Genomic DNA, 14,781 nt, shown 5'->3' on the forward strand with positions numbered 1-14,781 from the left:
GTTGTAACAGTAGCAACGGAAAAGTAAATAAGCGAAGAACAATATGTGAAAAGCTCGTAGGCAATGGATCAATGATGGATAACTATGCCGGATGCGATTCCTCATGCAATAGTTATAACATAGGGTGATATAGAACTAGCTCCAATTCATCAATGTAATGTAGGCATGTATTCCGTAAATAGTCATACGTGCTTATGGAAAAGAACTTGCATGACATCTTTTGTCCTACCCTCCCGTGTTCAGCGGGGTCCTAACGGAAACTAAGGGATATTAAGGCCTCCTTTTAATAGAGAACCGGAACAAAGCATTAACACATAGTGAATACACGAACTCCTAAACTACGGTCATCACCGAAAAGTATCCCGATTATTGTCACTTCGGGGTTGTCGGATCATAACACATAATAGGTGACTATAGACTCGCAAGATAGGATCAAGAACACACATATATTCATGAAAACATAATAGGTTCAGATCTGAAATCATGGCACTCAGGCCCTAGTGACAAGCATTAAGCATAGCAAAGTCATAGCAACATCAATCTCAGAACATAGTGGATACTAGGGATCAAACCCTAACAAAACTAACTTGATTACATGGTAAATCTCATCCAACCCATCACCGTCCAGCAAGCCTACGATGGAATTACTCACGCACGGTGGTGAGCACCATGGAATTGGTGATGGAGGATGGTTGATGATGACGACGGCGACGAATCCCCCTCTCCGGAGCCCCGAACAGACTCCAGATCAGCCCTCCCGAGAGAGATTAGGGCTTGGCGGCGGCTCTGTGTCGTGAAACGCGATGAAACTTTCTCCTTGATTTTTTTTCTCCCCGAGATGGTATATATGGAGTTGGATTTGAGGTCGGAGGAGGTCCAGGGGGCCCACGAGATAGGAGGGCGCGCCCTAGGGGGGTGCCCCCTGTCTCGTGGACAGCATGTGGGCCCCCTGGCCTTGATTCTTTCGCCAAAAATTCTTATTAATTCTGAAAAGTGCCTCCATGGATTTCCAGGACATTCCGAGAACTTTTCTTTTCTACACATAAAACAACATTGTCGGTATCAAAACCGGCGGATCTCGGGTAGGGGGTCCTGAACTGTGCGTCTAGGCGGATGGTAACAGGAGACAAGGGACACGATGTTTTTACCCAGGTTCGGGCCCTCTCGATGGATGTAAAACCCTAGTCCTGCTTGACTGATATTGATGATATGGGTAGTACAAGAGTAGATCTACCACGAGATCAGAGAGGCTAAACCCTAGAAGCTAGCATATGATATGATTGTTGTTCGTCCTACGGACTAAAACCCTCCGGTTTATATAGGCACCGAAGAGGGTTAGGGTTACACAGAGTCGGTTACAATGGTAGGAGATCTACATATCCGCATCGCCAAGCTTGCCTTCCACGCCAAGGAAAGTCCCATCCGGACACGGGACGAAGTCTTCAATCTTGTATCTTCATAGTCCAGGAGTCCGGCCGAAGATGATAGTTCGGCTATCCGGACACCCCCTAGTCCGGGACTCCCTCAGTAGCCCCTGAAACAGGCTTCAATGACGACGAGTCCGGCACGCATATTGTCTTCGGCATTGCAAGGCGGGTTCCTCCTCCGAATACTTCATAGAAGATTTTGAACACAAGGATAGTGTCCGGCTCTGCAAAATAAGTTCCACATACCACCATAGAGAGAATAATATTTACACAAGTTCAATCTGCTGACATATTCCGTGGCGTGACATCACTCCACAGCCAAGCCTTTATTCGAATAGTTTTTACTGTCCCACCTCAGCGCCTTTAGCGAGGCGGTTTCCTTGGCACGTCTTGTCAAAGCAGAGATCGTGTCCCCTTATTCCGGGATTCTCATCAATACGGGCGTGGGTAACCCAACCGTGCCATTGATTACGGTGATTGGGAGATAAGCGAGTTTTACCAAGCTGGTGGGGACGCATAGTTTTGTCCGTCCATATAAGGGGATAAGGGTCCACCTTTATACCTACGCCTTCTTCCTCCTTTGCTTATCCATTTCCGTGCACTCGAGCTCTAGCGCCCAAGTCCGCACATCTTGCCTCAACCTTCCCCAGCCATGTCTGGAGCGGGAGGCAAGTGGATGGCCTCCTCCGTCACGGAGGGGCACATCAAAAGGCTGTAGAAGGCCGGATACTTGTCCAGCGACATCGCGCATCGGCTTCCCGACAAGGGGCAGCTCATCCCCACCCCCGGGCCCCATGAGAGGGTGGTGTTCCTCACCCACTTCCTCCACGGACAAGATTTTCCACTTCACCCATTTATCCGGGGGCTCATGTTCTACTACGGCCTGTATTTCCACGATCTGGCCCCGAATTTCATCCTCAACATCTTGGCGTTCATCGTCGTGTGCAAGGCCTTCCTTTGCATCCAGCCCCACTTCGGCTTATGGCTGAAGACCTTCAATGTCAAGCCAAAGGTAGTGGGCGGCCGCCAAGCGGAGTGCGGAGGTGCCATGGTGGGCAAGATGCCCAACGTCCTATGGCTCGAGGTGTCACATCCCTAGTTCTGACAATGCCTAGTGCATGCATTAGAGTGTTGCTTCATGTTTAAATTTCATTTAAACCTGAAATGGGGATTGACTAAACCCTAGCACCCAATGAATTCAACTAGGGTCAAAATAAAATCTTTTTCATTAAACCCAAAATGCCCTCTAAAAATGTTCAACATTTCTGGTTTGAGGTGAAAGCATCTACCAAAAATGATTTATATTTTTGCAGGACATATTGGGCTCTGAATTAAATCATACTCTATTTGCATTTGGGCATCTAAATGCTAGTAAATATCTTAAGTGCCCAAATAATTCTAAAAATAAGTGTGGGCTGTTGGAAATAATCTAAACAGAACCCCTGATTATTTTCTGGATTTTTAGAGATGCCTAAGTATTTTTAATAAAGCCTCACAGTTGCAGAAATAATAGAAAACAGAAAATAGAGGAGAGAGAGAGAACTCACCTGGACTTACCTGGCCGGCCCAGCAGGCGGCCTGGCCAACTGGCCCAGCCCACCACCGCAGCCCCTCCGTCGTCTTCCTCCCCTCGCCCCGAAGCAGCTGCGTGCCCGCACGCGAGCGACCGCGGCCACGTCCTCCCGCCACCTCCTGCTTGCCCTCCCTCGTCCTGACCTGCGCCACGGAGACGCCACACACCCCCTGGCCCCTCTCATTCTCCCTGTGCTCCTCCCCCTCCTCTGTTTCTCTCTCCCGCGAACGGCCGAACGCCATCGTCGCCGCCGTTCGTCACCGCCGCAGCCACAGCCACTCCCTCGCTCCCTCTTCGTATCCCCGAGCTCCGCCGGTCCTCCCTCGTCCTCCTCGTCGTTTCACGCGACCAGAAGAGCCCCGGAACGCCGCCCCCGACGTTTTCCCCCTCGCCGGCCGCCGAGGATCTTCTCCGTCGATTCGGCCACTCCGGCGCCCCCCCGAGCCCACTAACCCTCCCTGCAGCTCCGCGGTGAGCCCTCGACCCGATTCCCCCTCTCCCCGTGCCCCACTTCCCTCTCTAGCTAGCCCCACCACCTTGCCCGAGAATCCCTCACCGCCGGCCATGGCGCCGTCGCGGCCACAGCCGTCGCCGCTTGCTTATGAGCCCGCCAACGCGCTCAGCGCATCCGAAGGAGCTCAAATCACCCAACTGCTGCTCCTCCCGTGCTCTGTGGCATGGTTCCCGTCGATAGCCGAACTCCGACAGCCGCAAAAGAGCTCGCCGCCGGCAGCTCCGGCCACCCCAGCTGCTGCCGCTTATCTCTTTAGATGCGCCTTCCTCCCAGGAACCCGTAGGAGCAAACCGCACGTCAAATGGTGCTCCGTAGCGAGCGCACGGTGCACCTCCGCTGTCGGCCGTGGTCGTCGCCGGCGACACTCCGGTGGCTGGTGACGTGGCGCTGTTTTAGTTAGCACAAATGACCACGCTAAACACCCCCACAGCCACTGACAGTGGGCCCCACCCCTGGTCAAACCCCAGTCAGCGCTGGGTTTGACCGGGATTAGCTCCTGTGTCACTGACGTGTGGCCCCCACACGTCAGGTTTGACCTGGGGCGCCCAGTTGACCCTGCTGACGTCACTGTGACGTGGGGCTGACGCAATAAGTATTTTCTGGATTTAATTATATTCAGGAAATTCCAGAAAATGCCTAAAACTTCTAAAATTCATAGAAATTCAACCGTAACTCCAAATTAAATAAATTATATATGAAAAATTATCAGAAAAATTCAAGGAATCCATCTGTACCATTTTCATGCATGTTAGAACAACTTATCACTACTGTTTAGGACAAATGAAGTAAATGACATTTAAATAACCACATATGGAGTTTGAATTTGAATCTTGGATTCAAACCAACTTCATTTAATCTGGTTTTAGGTGCATTAGCCCAAAACACATTCATATTGCCATGTCATGAGCATGCATCATATTGTGCATTGCATTGATTGTGTCTTTCCTCAGTTGCCGGTGATTGCCCCCTTTCGATAGACGTGATACCGATGATGTGATCGTTGACACTGATGAAGACTCAATGTTATCTTCAGAAGTGCCAGGCAAGCAACCAACCATTTGATCATATCGATACAATCCCATGTTCTCGCTCCTGCTCTCTTTTACTGCATTAAGACAACGCGTTTCAAACTGCTGTGTGCTACGGTAGTTGAACCCATTTCCTCTGCATGACCTGTCATTGCCACAGTAACTAGATGAAACCCACTAGCATGTGTAGGAGTTGATTGAGCCATATGTATGTGTTGTTCCTACCTTGCTATGCCTGCTATGCTTAGAGTTGTGTCAGGTCTGGTTCATCTGGGTGATGGCTAGAGTGAAATGATTATGTCGGAAATGAGAGTGGTGTGGTGAACACGATTTGGTAAAGGTATCGGTGAGAGGCCATGTAGGAGTACATGGTGGGTTGTCTCATTGAAGCCGTCCTTAGGAACTGAGTTCTGTGTTTTTGGTCCATGATTCAGCTACTACCATACATTGGGCCCTCAAATATGACCCCGCTCGACTTCTTATTCACCCTAGTCCTCTGTCCAGGAGTTGCAAGTAGTTTCTGGTGTTTGTAGCTTACTGGAGGCCGTGGACAGCGCTGACCGTAGGGGTGGGCTGTGATGCGGTAGGTACGTGGCACGCTGTACCGGATGCCCGTTTGGTATCTCGGGAACCCTGTTCACATCGTTTGGGGCTGTGAGCGAAACTCCGGCCGGATCTCCTCATGGATGGAACCCGAATAGGCGATAAACCTGGACTAGAGACTTGAGTGTTTAGGCAGGTCGTGGTCTACACCCACGTCGGCTTTCGCTTGAAGTTTGCCGAGCACATGTCGTGTGCAGACGCTAAGTGGTGGAAACATGTATGAAGAAGTACACCCCTGCAGGGTTAACATCATCTATTCGAATAGCCGTGTCCGCGGTAAAGGACTTATGGGTTGCTTATATCAGTTCATAGACAAGTGAAAGTGGATACTCTAAAATACGCAAGATAAGCGTGAGTGCTATGGATGGCGTTCTCGTAGGGAGGCGGGAGCGGATCCATGGTGGTGTATTGATATGGTGAATATGTGGACTCGTGTGCGCCACCTCAAAAGAGTTGCTTACAGTCGTAGTTAGGATAGCCACTGAGTCAAAGCTGGCTTGCTGCAGTTAAACCCCACCACCCCTTTGTTGATAATGATGCATATGTAGTTAGTTCTGATGTAAGTCTTGCTGGGTACATTTGTACTCACGTTTGCCTATTTTATGTTTTGCAGAGAGACTTCAGTCTCACTAGTAGTTCCGCTTGGACTTCGACGTTTAGCTTGATACCTCAGCTACGATCTTGTGCCCTTGGTAGGATCTGATAGATAGTCAGGCTTCTCAGCCTTTTTCATTTATAGATGTCTGTACTCAGACATGGTAGCTTCCGCTTGTGCTTTGACTTGTATGCTCTGATTGTTGGGTCATGAGACCCATGTTTGTAATGTCTCGCTCCTCGGAGCCTATTGAATAAACTACTTGAGTCGTAGAGTCATTTTGTGATGCCATGTTGTATTGCACATATCGAGCATATTGTGTGTATGTTATTGAAATGCTTGGTATGTGTGGGATCTGACCATCTAGTTGTTTATCTTTCGTAGCCTCTCTTACCGGGAAATGTCTCCTAGTGTTACCACCGAGCCATGGTAGCTTGCTACTGCTCCGGAACACTTAGGCTGGCCGGCATGTGTCCTTCTTCGTTCCTGTGTCTGTCCCTTCGGGGAAATGTCACGCTTTGAGTACCGGAGTCCTGTTAGCCCGCTACAGCCCGGTTTACCGGAGTCCTGCTAGCCCAGTGCTATAGCCCGGACCCACTCGCTAATGACCGACACGTTCGATGCTGGGTCATGGATGCCTGTCCCTGTAAGTCTGTGCCACTTTGGGTTTACGACTAGCCATGTCAGCCCGGGCTCCTTATCATATGGATGCTAGCGACACTATCATATACGTGTGCCAAAAGGCGCAAACGGTCCCGGGCTAAGGTAAGACGACACCCGTGGGAATACCGTGCGTGAGGCCGCAAAGTGATATGAGGTGTTACATGCTAGATCGATGTGGCATTGAGTCGGGGTCCTGACAGCGTTGGTATCAGAGCTTGACTGCCTGTAGGATTACCAAGCCAAACTGGTCGAAGTTGAGTCTAGAAATTCTTTAGTTATATAAGGGAATTGATTGTGGGATGGAACGTAAGGCTCTTTTGCTCCTTATACCTCATGGCCTTCTGATCTGAGTCATCATCTTCTCTTCTACGGGGATTAAGAACTAGGCTATCTCTTCTTTCTATCAGGATCACGTGTTACTAATCCGTAGACTTATAAGATTGTTGATTCAAGCCCCAGTTCAGTTCCTACTATCTTCCGTATGTTAATTGTTGATCTCGAACCTTGATATTGTGCTTCTGAGTGGTTATGCCACCATTTTTGTGAATGTCTCAAATCTTTTCTGAGCATTTACAGCCGTTATGCTATCCGAGTCATTCCAGGTTTCTAAATAGTCTGATGCATTTGCAAAATCCTTTCCCTCTGGTTTCGATGTTCCTTTATGCTAGCTCAATCACACTAATTGTTGAGTTGAGGTATTCTATTGCCTTGACATTATGTTGGAGTTACTATTATGACCCTAGGTGTCTCAGGGGATCATCTAGTAGTCTAGCCATGATTGTGTCCTAGTGTGATGATTCTGGCCTTTATTCGTAAAAGCATTCCGTGTTGCTACTTAGTAGTAGGTATTCTATTCCTGGGTTCTTGAACCCGAGATTCACTCTACTTACTTCATGTTGATAGTAATTGCTAGCGCCTTTAGGATATTAGTAACCTTTGCGTTAGTCCTCAAGGTCCGTGGTATATCCTTCCTCCAAATACCATGAACCACTTACGGCAAAAGTTTGTTGGATCAAAAGATCACAACAGGGGTGCTCTCGATGGGTTCTCCATTCATAATTGTGACTCTGCCAGTTCTACCTTTCCGCATGGATTGTCCGGAAGAAATATGTTGAACTCGTTCGACATGCTAATCTATGCATTCACAACTCAGAAAATCATATGTTCCTTTGAGTTGTCCCTCTTTAGTTGTTTTCTGGCCCTCGTCTACAAATTGATAGTCAGGAGTAATTGTGCATTCGTGTTATCAATGCTTATTACTCTTGTGGTCCGTCAAGCCATTCTGTCCTGAATGACTTGGAGAAACAAACTCCAGTACCTCATCCATATTTAGGATTGGGTTAAAGTAGTTGTGTTCCGCAGATCAAGTTACAATCCAGCTTCTGGTCTGCTCTACCCTGAAGTATTACCTTCTTTATGACAGGAATTTCATGAGAATTGCACCACCTTTTGTGAATTCTTGACATAGTGATACTTCTCGCCATTCTTTTTCATTCCTCGGTTCCGTGTTGTTGCAGCCGGAGTGCCGACAAGTGAATCATGATGTGTGAACTCAATACTCCTAGCAACCCCATTGCTTGGTAGTTAATGGACAATAATCTTATTCCTAGTATGTTGGTTATTGAATCACCATTCTAAGATTGATCGTGCTACCTAGTCCTTATTTCCTGGCGCACTCTTTGATTGATGAGTAGGATTTTGTCAAGTCCTCGCTCATTTGATCATATCATCTTGCCCTGAAAAGCAAGATTGTTCTCGAGCTTAGTAACATATCGGTGGTTCATGATTTCCGAAGATCTTCTCGGAAGTATTACCAGGTTGTCACCTGACCGCTATGTTGAGCTCGTGATCAAGTTGGTTTCTTGTGAACCACCTTCTCTCTAAGAATCGGTGTTAGATATCCCTGAGCTAGTTGGTTAAGCTAAATGACAACTTGGAGGGTTGGAAGATAAAAGCTTGCCTGACTTAGTTCGTTCCAAAGGGATATTCTTGTGTAGTGTGTGTTGAAGAAAGATGATATCTTCATCGATTGGTCCCTGTGATCAGTTGCTGGACCTATTGTCTTATCAATCCTTTGATTTGAGTGTGGGCTATCGTGAAATCAAGTCAGAACCAACGATGTTCGTAATGTTGTCTTACTCGTGGTTGATTCCTCGAGCATACACCATTATATCTTTTGGGTCTGACCAATGCTATCACCGTGTTCACATGATGGTGGAAGTTCAGTGATATGGAAATTCCGATGAGTTGTTGTTGAGCCCACTGACAACATCCTTATCTCCTCCATGATGTTGTTGAACATTAAGATAGTGTTGGAAACTTTTGAAGGCATTTGTTCATGCTAGCTCATGAAGCATATGTTTGGATGAAGGTAGTGACTTCCTTTAATTCATGTGCATCTGGTGCAAGTTGCCGCCGTGGATTCGAGAAAGTCAATGTTGTTTCCTTTGGAATCATCCCAAATCAGTCATGCATACGTGCGAAAGTATTCTGTGGTTCGGAGACTTGCAACCTCCATTCTATATGTGCTCCGTAGCACCCCAAGCCACTGACTGATTTGTTCGAGAACAGGAGTTTAGTGTTAATCCATGGTAACGCACAAGACTTCGATACCCTCGTTGATGGTTCCCCCTCCTGAACTCAGTAGTGTTTTATTATAAGACTACTTTGTGGTCATGCTTGTCTTGGACAACGTGTTCACATGTTTGTAGCAGAACCAGCTCATGTTTTGGAGCTTGCTATCGTAGTTCATCTCCCGAGAATCCCGCAACGTCATCTCGTCGATTTGTGTTGCAAACTTCCGTTTTTCTTCCTAGACTCGATGAGTCTGGAATATCCTGACACCAACCAGATCTGAATCTCAGGCAGATATGATGGTTGGAATATTTCCCAAGAATTATAATATTGGTCGTGCGATAATCGGTAAAGTGGATGTCGTGGCCAACACACCCAGCCGGAAGACCTGTTATTATAATATCTTGATTGATGAAGTTGGCCACCTCCCCATAAGGATTTCGTAGGGTTTACTCCCTAGTTGTTCCTTATGGATTTTTGTGTTCCTGAAGTCCGACCTTTACTTGATGTTCTAGTTAGAAAACCATATCTAAGAATGGGTTACACTAGCACGTCAAGGAGAACATTAGAAGCGGAGTGCTAAATGTCTCTCGGTCGATCATCCAGATTTTGTTTCCTTGGCCTCGCTAAGGTGAAATCTGAGAAGGTGTTATCTTCCTTTGCATCTGCATCATCCATCATTAGCCATCATGGTAGTATGTTGTGTTGTCAGCACCCTTGACACGGATGTTGATAAAACCTTGATGATTGTGGAAATGCTCAAGTTCTTGAGAGCACGCACAAGCGCTAGGTGTTATCATCGACACTAACTGGGATTCCTCTCAGTTTCCTCGGCAATGCTATGACCTTTTCAAACAGTGAATTCACTCTTTATTATTGGGTTCTTCCCCAGTTACCAGAATCATTCCTAGTATTTGCATTTTGTTCCCAGCTTGCACCACCAATGTGCCATTCTACCATGGGTCTCTTCCATTTCCGGTGATAAGCAAATTCATCCATTGCGTTGTCTTCAACAAGGTAATCCACATCATCCAAGTCCGAGTATGCCATTCTACCGACCCCCTCCAAACGATCGCTCGAGAATTGTCTTAGGCTGGTTTAAAGAGTTTCAATGATCTCTGAATCAAAAGTAATTCTTTTTGCCACTTAAGGTAATAATCTATGAATCACCCTCCTCCAGGATGTTTCGTCGTGGTATCATGGCAACTCAACTCCTCGCTACGTTGACAATCGTTTACCACCTTCTTAGGTGTGGAATCATTGTCTACCTAGTGAACCTTCGTCATCCGTTTCTTTCCACCCCTCTTGATGTGTATCTCGTGTCTCAACCCGAGAGATGGTCCTATGTCTCATTCTGGGAGTTAGTCCTGAGTTGTTCGATCTTCGAGGAGATCGACCCTTCTAGAGTCTCCTCCTTCCCTCCGTGTCATGTTGACAGGATTTCTCAGAGCAAGACTTCAAGACAAAGATGGTGTTCAAATCAACGTTCATTTGAAGTGCACCCTGGATCATGAAGATTATACTAGTTTGCGTTTCCCCTTCATCTTACCCTACGCTTGAATCTCGAGACGAGATTCTTGTTTAGTGGGGGTGAGTTGTCACATCCCTAGTTCTGACAATGCCTAGTGCATGCATTAGAGTGTTGCTTCATGTTTAAATTTCATTTAAACCTGAAATGGGGATTGACTAAACCCTAGCACCAAATGAATTCAACTAGGGTCAAAATAAAATCTTTTTCATTAAACCCAAAATGCCCTCTAAAAATGTTCAACATTTCTGGTTTGAGGTGAAAGCATCTACCAAAAATGATTTATATTTTTGGAGGACATATTGGGCTCTGAATTAAATCATACTCTATTTGCATTTGGGCATCTAAATGCTAGTAAATATCTTAAATGCCCAAATAATTCTAAAAATAAGTGTGGGCTGTTGGAAATAATCTAAACAGAACCCCTGATTATTTTCTGGATTTTTAGAGATGCCTAAGTATTTTTAATAAAGCCTCACAGTTGCAGAAATAATAGAAAACAGAAAATAGAGGAGAGAGAGAGAACTCACCTGGACTTACCTGGCCGGCCCAGCAGGCGGCCTGGCCAACTGGCCCAGCCCACCACCGCAGCCCCTCCGTCGTCTTCCTCCCCTCGCCCCGAAGCAGCTGCGTGCCCGCACGCGAGCGACCGCGGCCACGTCCTCCCGCCACCTCCTGCTTGCCCTCCCTCATCCTGACCTGCGCCACGGAGACGCCACACACCCCCTGGCCCCTCTCATTCTCCCTGTGCTCCTCCCCCTCCTCTGTTTCTCTCTCCCGCGAACGGCCGAACGCCATCATCGCCGCCGTTCGTCACCGCCGCAGCCACAGCCACTCCCTCGCTCCCTCTTCGTATCCCCGAGCTCCGCCGGTCCTCCCTCGTCCTCCTCGTCGTTTCACGCGACCAGAAGAGCCCCGGAACGCCGCCCCCGACGTTTTCCCCCTCGCCGGCCGCCGAGGATCTTCTACGTCGATTCGGCCACTCCGGCGCGCCCCCGAGCCCACTAACCCTCCCTGCAGCTCCGCGGTGAGCCCTCGACCCGATTCCCCCTCTCCCCGTGCCCCACTTCCCTCTCTAGCTAGCCCCACCACCTTGCCCGAGAATCCCTCGCCGCCGGCCATGGCGCCGTCGCGGCCACAGCCGTCGCCGCTTGCTTATGAGCCCGCCAACGCGCTCAGCGCATCCGAAGGAGCTCAAATCACCCAACTGCTGCTCCTCCCGTGCTCTGTGGCATGGTTCCCGTCGATAGCCGAACTCCGACAGCCGCAAAAGAGCTCGCCGCCGGCAGCTCCGGCCACCCCAGCTGCTGCCGCTTATCTCTTTAGATGCGCCTTCCTCCCAGGAACCCGTAGGAGCAAACCGCATGTCGAATGGTGCTCCGTAGCGAGCGCACGGTGCACCTCCGCTGTCGGCCGTGGTCGTCGCCGGCGACACTCCGGTGGCTGGTGACGTGGCGCTGTTTTAGTTAGCACAAATGACCACGCTAAACACCCCCACAGCCACTGACAGTGGGCCCCACCCCTGGTCAAACCCCAGTCAGCGCTGGGTTTGACCGGGATTAGCTCCTGTGTCACTGACGTGTGGCCCCCACATGTCAGGTTTGACCTGGGGCGCCCAGTTGACCCTGCTGACGTCACTGTGACGTGGGGCTGACGCAATAAGTATTTTCTGGATTTAATTATATTCAGGAAATTCCAGAAAATGCCTAAAACTTCTAAAATTCATAGAAATTCAACCGTAACTCCAAATTAAATAAATTATATATGAAAAATTATCAGAAAAATTCAAGGAATCCATCTGTACCATTTTCATGCATGTTAGAACAACTTATCACTACTGTTTAGGACAAATGAAGTAAATGACATTTAAATAACCACATATGGAGTTTGAATTTGAATCTTGGATTCAAACCAACTTCATTTAATCTGGTTTTAGGTGCATTAGCCCAAAACACATTCATATTGCCATGTCATGAGCATGCATCATATTGTGCATTGCATTGATTGTGTCTTTCCTCAGTTGCCGGTGATTGCCCCCTTTCGATAGACGTGATACCGATGATGTGATCGTTGACACTGATGAAGACTCAATGTTATCTTCAGAAGTGCCAGGCAAGCAACCAACCATTTGATCATATCGATACAATCCCATGTTCTCGCTCCTGCTCTCTTTTACTACATTAAGACAACGCGTTTCAAACTGCTGTGTGCTACGGTAGTTGAACCCATTTCCTCTGCATGACCTGTCATTGCCACAGTAACTACATGAAACCCACTAGCATGTGTAGGAGTTGATTGAGCCATATGTATGTGTTGTTCCTACCTTGCTATGTCTGCTATGCTTAGAGTTGTGTCAGGTCTGGTTCATCTGGGTGATGGCTAGAGTGAAATGATTATGTCGGAAATGAGAGTTGTGTGGTGAACACGATTTGGTAAAGGTATCGGTGAGAGGCCATGTAGGAGTACATGGTGGGTTGTCTCATTGAAGCCGTCCTTAGGAACTGAGTTCTGTGTTTGTGGTCCATGATTCAGCTACTACCATACATTGGGCCCTGAAATATGACCCCGCTCGACTTCTTATTCACCCTAGTCCTCTGTCCAGGAGTTGCAAGTAGTTTCTGGTGTTTGTAGCTTACTGGAGGCCGTGGACAGCGCTGACCGTAGGGGTGGGCTGTGATGCGGTAGGTACGTGGCACGGTGTACCGGATGCCCGTTTGGTATCTCGGGAACCCTGTTCACATCGCTTGGGGCTGTGAGCGAAACTCCGGCCGGATCTCCTCATGGATGGAACCCGAATAGGCGATAAACCTCGACTAGAGACTTGAGTGTTTAGGTAGGTCGTGGTCTACACCCACGTCGGCTTTCGCTTGAAGTTTGCCGAGCACATGTCCTGTGCAGACGCTAAGTGGTGGAAACATGTATGAAGAAGTACACCCCTGCAGGGTTAACATCATCTATTCGAATAGCCGTGTCCGCGGTAAAGGACTTCTGGGTTGCTTATATCAGTTCATAGACAAGTGAAAGTGGATACTCTAAAATACGCAAGATAAGCGTGAGTGCTATGGATGGCGTTCTCGTAGGGAGGCGGGAGCGGATCCATGGTGGTGTATTGATATGGTGAATATGTGGACTCGTGTGCGCCACATCAAAAGAGTTGCTTGCAGTCGTAGTTAGGATAGCCACCGAGCCAAAGCTGGCTTGCTGCAGTTAAACCCCACCACCCCTTTGTTGATAATGATGCATATGTAGTTAGTTCTGATGTAAGTCTTGCTGGGTACATTTGTACTCACGTTTGCCTATTTTATGTTTTGCAGAGAGACTTCAGTCTCACTAGTAGTTCCGCTTGGACTTCGACGTTTAGCTTGATACCTCAGCTACGATCTTGTGCCCTCGGTAGGATCTGATAGATAGTCAGGCTTCTCAGCCTTTTTCATTTATAGATGTCTGTACTCAGACATGATAGCTTCCGCTTGTGCTTTGACTTGTATGCTCTGATTGTTGGGTCATGAGACCCATGTTTGTAATGTCTCGCTCCTCGGAGCCTATTGAATAAACTACTTGAGTCGTAGAGTCATTTTGTGATGCCATGTTGTATTGCACATATCGAGCATATTGTGTGTATGTTATTGAAATGCTTGGTATGTGTGGGATCTGACCATCTAGTTGTTTATCTTTAGTAGCCTCTCTTACCGGGAAATGTCTCCTAGTGTTACCACCGAGCCATGGTAGCTTGCTACTGCTCCGGAACACTTAGGCTGGCCGGCATGTGTCCTTCTTCATTCCTGTGTTTGTCCCTTCGGGGAAATGTCACGCTTTGAGTACCGGAGTCCTGTTAGCCCGCTACAGCCCGGTTTACCGGAGTCCTGCTAGCCCAGTGCTACAGCCCGGACCCACTCGCTGATGGCCGACACGTTCGATGCTGGGTCATGGATGCCTGTCCCTGTAAGTCTGTGCCACTTTGGGTTTACGACTAGCCATGTCAGCCCGGGCTCCTTATCATATGGATGCTAGCGACACTATCATATACGTGTGCCAAAAGGCGCAAACGGTCCCGGGCTAAGGTAAGACGACACCCGTGGGAATACCGTGCGTGAGGCCGCAAAGTGATATGAGGTGTTACATGCTAGATCGATGTGGCATTGAGTCAGGGTCCTGACACGAGGGCTCCTTTGTGGAGACCATAAAGGGGTGGCAATCGGGGTGGTTCTACATCACCGAGCCGCATGACCCTAAATGGGTAGCGGCCCCCGAATTCCAATCTAGCTTCCCTACACGG

Source organism: Triticum dicoccoides, chromosome 3B (genome assembly GCF_002162155.2).
Source record: "Triticum dicoccoides isolate Atlit2015 ecotype Zavitan chromosome 3B, WEW_v2.0, whole genome shotgun sequence".
Classification (NCBI taxonomy): domain Eukaryota; kingdom Viridiplantae; phylum Streptophyta; class Magnoliopsida; order Poales; family Poaceae; genus Triticum; species Triticum dicoccoides.